This window comes from Eucalyptus grandis, chromosome 7, assembly GCF_016545825.1.
Source record: "Eucalyptus grandis isolate ANBG69807.140 chromosome 7, ASM1654582v1, whole genome shotgun sequence".
Taxonomy (NCBI): domain Eukaryota; kingdom Viridiplantae; phylum Streptophyta; class Magnoliopsida; order Myrtales; family Myrtaceae; genus Eucalyptus; species Eucalyptus grandis.
This window is the reverse complement of record NC_052618.1, coordinates 10666765-10676037: the sequence shown is the minus strand read 5'-3', so window position 1 is coordinate 10676037 and position 9273 is coordinate 10666765. Positions and strand designations below refer to the sequence as shown.

At 40.6% G+C, this 9273-nt stretch overlaps 1 long non-coding RNA gene across 1 annotated transcript; it reads left to right on the top strand.

Moving 5' to 3' along the window:
• The first annotated feature begins 7144 nt into the window (after positions 1–7144).
• Positions 7145–9036, top strand: LOC104452732. The gene is made up of 4 exons (XR_005553136.1): positions 7145–8329; positions 8448–8538; positions 8610–8729; positions 8940–9036. It is a non-coding gene; the product is annotated as an uncharacterized LOC104452732 (long non-coding RNA).
• The last annotated feature ends 237 nt before the right edge of the window (positions 9037–9273 follow it).

Genomic DNA, 9273 nt, shown 5'->3' with positions numbered 1-9273 from the left:
GTTGTACAATGAATACAAGTGCATAGAGAAAGAATTGCTCTTCGTCATTCTAGGGCACTTAAAATAACGTGAGTATTCATATGCAATAAGAACACCCAAAGATTTATGCAAGTGCGAGCAAGAAAATTTCTATCTCTCTTCTCACCTTGTGATGCTTCACTAATGTATGGGGCTCAAAGCTTCGCCTCCTATTTGCCCAAATGGAATCTTCTACACTTATCTCACAAGTGTATAGTGGGGTGGTTCTTGACGGGGGTATGAGAGAAGCTTCACTAATGTATGGGGCTCAAAGGGGTGAGCAATGAAATGCCTCTCACTATTTTGGTTATCGTACCATTCGCGAGAAAACTCTTTACCATGCAGTCATGGAATCTTCTGCACTTATCTCACAAGTGTATAGATGGGGGACTGTGTGTAGGATATGGCTTGCCTTTCATCATTCTGACGTACCTTATCCAGCAAGTTCGATCAATCTTGTATTCTTCAATTAGCTGTTTATTCTAATAATTCTCAATGGAATCAGTGATTTAGATAGACAAAATCATCATGCAAAATCCATTTGGAAAAGCCATGCAACATTTTAAATGTGAGAAAGTTTGTATTCTCAAAACAAATGAATGGTTTTTACTCAAGAAACCCTATTAATAGCTTTAGGGGTATTTACTTGGTGGTATTGTACTTACAAATGTGTTGAATTTTGAACATCAAACGAGTTATTCACAAATGGGTATCGATGGTCGTCCCACACGAACAATCAGTCAATGTTGGGGATCTGATCATTGATTTGATGGGTTTTTTTGCTTTTGCCCCTGTAGAAGAGAAGATGTGGTGATAGATCAATTAGTAGGGCCAAAATTGCACGTCATTTGAGGCCTAAAAGGTTTCTTTCATTAGCTTTAGCGATTAATCAGGAAGCCATTTCGCTTGGAAGAGCTTATCAGAGTCTGACGTGCTTCTCATTGATTTGTTATCCTTGCTTTTGACAGTCAGGTGATCCTGCAACAAACAAGAGGGAATGCGTTAGTCATGAACTCTTTCAAGAGTCGAATAACTGGAAGCGATACAACTTTACCCTTCACTAGTTTGCATATGATTGGGTGAACCTGAAGTGAGAGGGGGACGCAAAGTCCTATGTCCCTTGCTTCGTCAGGTTAATTATTCTCTTTAATTAGCTTATGGATGTCATGTCTCTTTACACGAGGTCAAGTGAATTCGATATGGGTCATTCTCATGAACCTCACTTGGCCAATATTGACCATCAAGTTTGGTTTTTGATTCCCAATGTTTCTTGTCAATAGGGAAAATACGTCAAAAGCGAGTTTAGATAGTAGAAGTATTGGAAACGATACCGAATTACCCTTCCCCAAAGTTTGTTTGTGCTAGCTCTTAAGGATATTTGAATGTCGATGATGACCCTTTATCTTGGCATAGTTCAATGTATCCTTCAGTTGGCTTTCCTCATTTGTGACCATGTATGCATGATTGTTAGTCGTTGATTCATCTTCAACGCCTTCCTTCTGTGGAATTTCTCCTTCTGTCTTTAACTATAGCATCATTGGGCAAAAGTCATGTACCTCAAGCTTCTATGGAATCTAAGATCAAAATCTCAAGCTTTCTGATGGCAATTACTCCTTGGCAGAATATGCATCTGGAGTGAAGCTTCTAGATTCCAAAGTCATTGTCCAGGGTGTGGGGCTATAGATCGCCTTGACCATCTAGATTTTCTTCCATGTTGACAGTAATCACTTTAAAGGAAGAGAAGGAACTTCTTTCTTATGCTTCTGGGCTCGTCGAAGTTGAAACTGTAACATCTAGCTATTTAGGCATGTCATGTGACAATATAGTCCTTTGGCTTAGGATGGAGCTGGGCAGGAGTGAGGCATGTCATGGATGCTTCGATTTCAACTGTATGCTTGTACCTATTACGTCTCACCTTTTGTATCCTGTAAATAGAAGAGAGGGGTTGTCATTCTCAATATTATGTTAAGGGAATAAGACTTACCCCTTTTCTTGAAACGGGATGCTCCTTTTTGTTTGCCCCCGCTTTCTTGAAAATGTGTTCTCGAGTTTGGTTTGTTCACACGATGTGCTAGTTTCAAATACCTTTTGTCACACTAAATCAAAGGGGATGATGTTCTGAAACATAAAATGAGAAGGTTAGAAAGACAAATGTGTTTAAATTTATGATCTTGTTTTGACAAAAGTTTTTGAGTGATATAATATTTTTTATTTTCAAAATACGTCTTTGGGAGAGAAAAAGCATGAGGAAGCCCAGCCCTCAGTATTCTTCTTGGATGATAATTTTTTCATGGTTGGATAGCATCACCGGGCTGGTTTGGGATACCGCCTGATGCTCTCAAAATATTTTCAACTTTATTTAATAGGTGGATTTACATTTTGGAAAAGTGTTTTCAAAAGTTAGTTCCTCAAGCGGAACTGATGTTGAAAATAAAAACAAGCCAGACTTAAGAAAGATGTACAAGTTCCCACGTAGGGGAATACGAAAGGAAATTAAAAAGGGTTCTACTTGAGCGGGCCTGCACCCATTTCCCCTGACGGTCCTTCGTTGATGGCGCCCATGAAAAGGTCTCCAAACATGGTGGTCATGTCATCTGGCCTTCTTTCTCTGTTGCTAAGGGTGGCACTTCATTGCCTAAATAATACTTGGCCTTCACCAGCCCTTGATGAATGTCAGCGGTATGTGCTTCGACATTTCTGCTCTGACTGTCTTTAGAACTGAATATCGCATTTACTTTGTCGATGTGATCAGGGAGCGAATTGCTCTGGAATGAGAAAGCTTTAGTGTCTAACAAGTTCTGGATTCGACTCTTGAGGGCAAAACACTCATCAGTCGAGTGCCCCACTTCTCCCATGTGATAGTCGCATTTTTTGGACGAGTCATAGCTGGAGAAGTTTTCGGCATTTGGTCGCTTTGGCTCAGTCAAGAGGAGGTTCTTATTCTGGAGGATTGCCAAAACCTGTGATGGAGATCCGGGAAGTGAAGTGAATTGTCTCCTGTTGTTGTAGTGCTAGGGCGGTTAACGGCCAGTGGTCTGTTGCTGTCTTGCACTTGTCTGAATTGTTGGAGAATGATTGTAGGTCGCATTGACATCTACTAGGGGTTCTTTATCTTTCTTCATGATGAACCTGCCCATGGGTGCAGGTTTAGTGAACCAACCATCCTTCAACCCTATCTCGATTTGCTCCCCTACTGGAATAAGTTGATTAAATGATTCGGCGATCATGATTACCATTCAATTGCGGTACTCGTAAGGGAGGGTTTTGATAAACATTTTCTCGGTTCGAAATCGGTTGGTTCGGGACTGATTTGGGCGGCGATTCCTCCATCTAATAGTATATTCTTTGAACGATTCATGCTTTATCTTTTTGGTACGCTCAAGATCCTCACGAGAAGGGGTAATGTCCATTATGAACTTATACTGCTTGAGGAATGCCTCACTCACTTCGCTCCATGTTTCGAGGAGGTTCATGTTCTTCGTGATGTACCACCTTAGGGCTGGGCCTACTAGACTTGATTAGAACAACTAGATCATTAATGGTGCATTATTAACGTATTAGGTCATTCGAACCAAGTACATTTGCAAATGAGCCCTCGGGCAAGTCATGCCATCATACTTCTCAAACTTAGGCATTTTGAATTTTTCCGGCATTTTGACGTTAGAATAAATGGCGAGGTCCGTCAAAGTAGGATCTTGGAGGCCTTGCAGTTGTTTCAGTCTCTCCTAAAGCTTTTTGAGACATCTGTCATGCTCAGTTTTAGACAAACTGTCTGGCTTAGCTTTCTTAATTGCGGTTGGGTGTGGATTATCCTCCAATTCGGGCACGTTATCATCGGCATCTCCACCTTGATCACCCTTGGTAGATGATTGTGGCAACAATACCTTGATTGAGGCCGAGGCGGGAGTGAGTTTGCCCTGGATGGAGTCTATTTGCTTTGAAAGTTGTTGAAGCACATTGAAGACTTGTTTCATTTCGCTTTCTACGACCGCAATACGGCTTGGTACATTTTCTTCAGCCATTCTTGCTCTTGCTTTTGAGCGAGTCTGGACTGGTGAACGTTGACGTTCCGTGATTACCTGGCCATGAATAAACAAGCATGTGTGAAGACAAGGCGTAGATAGGGAGTCGGTCCATGATGATGACCTAATCCTACTATTTTTGTTTATTCATGAAAAGGTAGAGGATTTCCTAAACATGGATTGAAAAAAGGGCACGCGACATGTTAACATGAGCTAAAAAGATATTCAATTTAAAAGGCGAAGAAAGCATGAGTTGCAACAATTTTGAAAAAGATTTCTATCCCCTTTTTTGAGGCAAATGAAAATTCTTGCAGAAAAGAATTTTGTAACATGCTTGAGAATAAAAACATCAACTGAAAGTAATTTTTTGCAAATTTTATTTTTAACTTTAAAAAAAAAACTTTATGACAATTACTTCCAAATTTAGATGACCGTGATATTAAATCCTACACTAATCATGGACTAATCAATATATACAAGAAGGTAAGTAAATTGCAAAGTACACAAAATAAAAACTTACACGAAATAAAAACTTACTTCACATGAGAAAATTGATGGCAATCACATAGACATGCGCATGATATGTGCGGCTCAATTTCTAACTGAGAAGGTTTGTTGAAATTAAAAGGATATCTGCCCGTCGCAGTCTCGCGTCAGCAGTATACCCTCCTAACCTCGGCTAAGAAATTCGGGAAAAAAAAAGGCAACCTCTACATCGCAGTTTCGCGTTTGATGTCGTATCTTTCTTAACATCATCCTAGATATCCTATGGCACCCAGGTCCGGCGGCCGGGTTGTGTGTGCCACATGTAGTGCTTAAACATTTAAAGCATGCATAGCAATTTATAATCACAAAACAATCCAAAATTAAAATAAACCTTTAAGGTACTGACCTGCATAAAATAAAAAAAAAAACAAAAACAAGTCAATAAAGTGCTTAAACAAGATAAAAAGGCCTAAGTCCTCAAATGTCCCCAGCGGAGTCGCGAAGCTGTCGCGACCTCTTTTTTCTGCACCCGCAATCGGGTACGAGCGCCTAAGGAGGCTAATGGCTCGGCTGAAATTAATTATGCTCGGACTCTCCCAAGTCCACCAATTCACGACTTTAATAGTCTGAGTTTTTAACCTGTAAATTAATTTTTAAAATGGAGTCGCCACTAATCGATTTGGGGTGGGTTGATTAGAAACCAAGTGAAGTATCGGAAGAAATACTCACTCTGCGCAACAGAGAAATTAGAATCGGGGACTTGATTACACTAATTAATCACTAATGCCCTTTCGGTACCTAATCTTATTTAAATCCCGAGGTGTTTTGGATGTTTGAGGGATTTTCCATGCACTTGTGGGGAGGAAAAACATTTTTTAGGTCTTTTTCTAAAAAAAAATTGACATAAAATGGATTTTTTTTTTTTTGATTTTTGGTATTTTGGAAAAATACAAGTCTTTTTGGCTTTTTCTGAATTTTTGGACTTTTTCATGAATTTTTGGCTTTTTTGGATTTTTGGCATTTTTGGAAAATATGGAATATTTTGATTTTTTTTTAATTTTTTGGAAAATAAAATACTTTTTAATATTTTTCAAATTTTTGGAAAATAAATTATTTTTTATTTTTCTCAATTTTTTTTGGAAAATAAAACATTTTAAACATTTTTAAAAATATTTTTTGAAAATAAATCATTTTTTATTTTTTTTTTAAATAAATTATTTATTATTTATTTAAAATATTATTTAAAATAAAACTTAAAAAGCCGACCCGAGTCGGATCCGCGGTTGGGTCTAACTCGGGCCGGGCTCAAAATTTTTTTTTTAAAAAAAACGGCGTCGTGGCCGAGCGTTCGGGGACACCGGCCCGCCCGACGACCGCTCCGACAACCCGCTCCACAACCCGGCTCCCCTACAAAAACCCTACCCGAACCGACCCGAATCGTGACGGGAAATCGCAAACCCTAGGGTTTGCGAATCCACGGCGTAGAGGACGGGAACCGAGGCGTTACGGCGGCGACGGCGACTACGGTGGCGACGGCAACGACGAGGGCGACAACGGCGATGGCGATGGTGGCTAGGTCAGCGGAAAACAGTTGCGATGAACGGCAAGGGTGACAAAGAAGCGGCTTTTTACCTTTCCTCGAACAAGGGCGGCGACGACGACGATGCTAGATCGATCGAAGGCAGCAACGGTGGAGACAAGCGACGGCAACAAAGGCAAGGACAGACTGACGGCGACAACCGCGGTGGACAACGACGGCGATGGTGGATCCTGGACGGTCAGATCTGACCATATTCGGCGCCGGGTTACCCTCTCTCTCCCTTGGATCTCTGCTTTCTCCTTCGGCGAGGCTCAGATCCGCGACCGCGAGTCCTCGGACCCCCTTGAAGTCTCTCAGTGGGGGTGTCCAAGGACTGCGACTCGATCTCCCTCTCTCTCTGCAGGTTCGCTCGTCGGCGGCCTCCCCCGATGTCTCTCGGTGGGAGGTCGTTTAAGCTCCGCCTCTCTCGCTCGCTCTTCGATTCCTCCCCCGAAGTCTCTCAGTGGGAAGATCTCGGAGCTCGCGATGTGTTTTCGTCAACGGAGGTGCTCCTCTATTTATAGGCAAGGAGGAGGCCGGTCGACGGAGGTTCGGCCGTCGGCCCTCGCACGCCGACCAGCCCTAGGTGCGGCTGAACCGGCGTCAAATCTTCCCCCTTCCACGGAGGCAAGCTCGCCTTCAATGTTGCGTCCTCTCAGCCACCGGCCTACGCTCCTCTCTCTGTTGTAGGTTGTGCTTGAGCGCGTCTTCGTCGCCGCGTGTGTCTTGCAGAGACGGAAGAAGACAAAGGGAAAGAGGGGGCCGGGCCGGGTTAGGTCGCGGATGAGCCTCGCGGACCTGTGTGAAGGAAAAGAAAAGAGGAGAGGGGCTGGGCTTTTGTTTTTCTTTTTGTTTTTGTTTGTTTTTACTATTTTTTTGTTGTTTTTATTATTTATTATTGTCCGAAGAAAAAACAAAAATTGAAAGAGACTAAGGCCTAATTTAAAAAAACCTAATCAAAATTTAGGTGTCAACACCTTCTACATTAAGAGTTTCATTGTGATTGCTCGTGTTGCATCTTTTCAACAGAACTTTAACATGACATCCAGGAATAATGACGGAAAACTTCGTTTCCAGTATTCCAACATGGTGATGACCATTGCTTATGCGTCTTCTAGTCTGTCCAACTCCCAATAATTTAATGTTGAATTATATTATGCTGCACGAAATTTCAGATGTCAGGCTGCAGAAATCTGTGATCTTTTATAGATTAATGGGGAATTCTTGGCACTCAGCTATATCTTATCTAATTTAGGAATATTTAAAAAAATTTGTTTCAGGAAAAATTACTGCTTTTGATCAGTCGTCAAACATGGTTCATGGTTTTGTAGATGCAAAGCCTCGATGTGGAATCTCGACTTGGACCTTCTACAATAGAAAATTTTATGCTTTGGACATTTTGAGTCCAAAATTTGATAGTACAATCCAGCAGAATTTTATTGAATATGTTGTGGAACTGAAACAAATGCTGGACGCCATGATAAGCTTTCAGAAGAATTAAGGTTGGAAAAAAGGAATTGTAAATGTTTTCCCAGATGAAAGGTATTCAGTGTGCATTTCACTATTGAGTTTGATCAGCAGATTCTTGTTAGTGGATCGTGCTTCTCCAATGGATTGATAAAGAGAAGCCACCCTTCCAGCCAATTGATGTTAATTAGCTGTGGTATCTCTTACCTTCTTTTCATCATCATTGCCTAACTAAAGGTTGCTGGATGAAGCTGCGAAATGAGTGCTGAAACTTTCAACCACTGAACTTTAAGTGATGGTGACTTTAAGACCCTGAACCTAAACCTCTACACCAAACCAGCTGCAATGCTCCAGTCAGTGTATCGATATAAGCATTTAATTGCTTATCGTGGGTTATGTAGCACTAATTCACATAAATCTGGTCAAATTGCCTGTTCACAACCTTCTTGTTGTAGGATAATAATGAATCAGAATTATGAGGCTGTTTGTTTTGAGATATATTTTGTGTTTTCCTTTCCCATTACTCCAACATATCATGGTGTAGAAGATTGCTTTGATGATTATACCTCTGTATGATATACTTTGGGGCATCGAGCAATGTCATGCTCATACTTCATTCTATCATGTTGACCAGAAATAATTTTTCTGCAAGGTCTTGATAAACTATATAGAAACTGCTGGAAGCACTACGATTAGACTGAAGTCTCTTAGAGAACAATACCACTTTGCTTGTGCATGCCCTCGCTGTGCCAAATTGGTAACTTTCTACATTAAGGGTTTGATTGTGATTGCTCGTGTTGCATCTTTTCTGTCGACTTGTGAGAATGTGCATTTTTTTAACTGTTTGGGTTAACAAATGTAAATTAATTGTTAAGGGGCAACCTGATGATATCAAAGAAAGTGCAATTTTGGAAGGCTACAGATGTGAAGATGACAGATGCTCTGGTTTCCTGCTCCGTGACTCTGGTATGTGGATCGAGATCGGCACTTTTATTGAATAGCTTAAGTTTTTCACATGGTTTTCCTTGCGTATGCAGAGAAACAAGGATTTGTGTGCCAACAGTGTGGACGTGTAAGAAAAAAAGAAGAGATAAGAGGCATTGCTAGTGAAATTAAATTGATGTCAGAGAGGACGTCATCGTCTACATCCCCTAGTCGTATCCTTTCTTCACAGCCATTGCTAACTAATTTTGGCGGCATGTTAATGTATCGTCTGTATTACCTGAATCTCTCTCACTGCATTTCAATGGTGTAAAATTTCACTTAGAATGGCTTCCTTTTTCTTAGTTTTCCCATTTCAGAACAAGTCATCCATTTGGCTGCATGTTTGAGAAATGTTTAAACTTGACTTGCTATAATACATAAAGAAGCTGTTTCCATCTATAAGATGATTGAGAATCTCCAAGGAAACTATATCATCCTTCTTCAATCATCTTGTTGCAAACCCGAGAAAAGATATTGAAGGCAGTTTCTTTTTCTCATTAATCCTATTATAGCTTCTATCCCTCATTAATAGAATTTTAAAAGCATCTGCAGCCCTGTTGTTGTGAACAGTTTTACTTTTGAAAGGTATTTTGCTTTATTGCTGTCCGCTACCAGAAGTGAATTCTCGACCCTAAAAAACTAGGAGATATGCCATTTTATATAAGTGTGTGGTAGAGAACTAGTTTCCACAAACTAAGAAATATATGAATTGTCAAA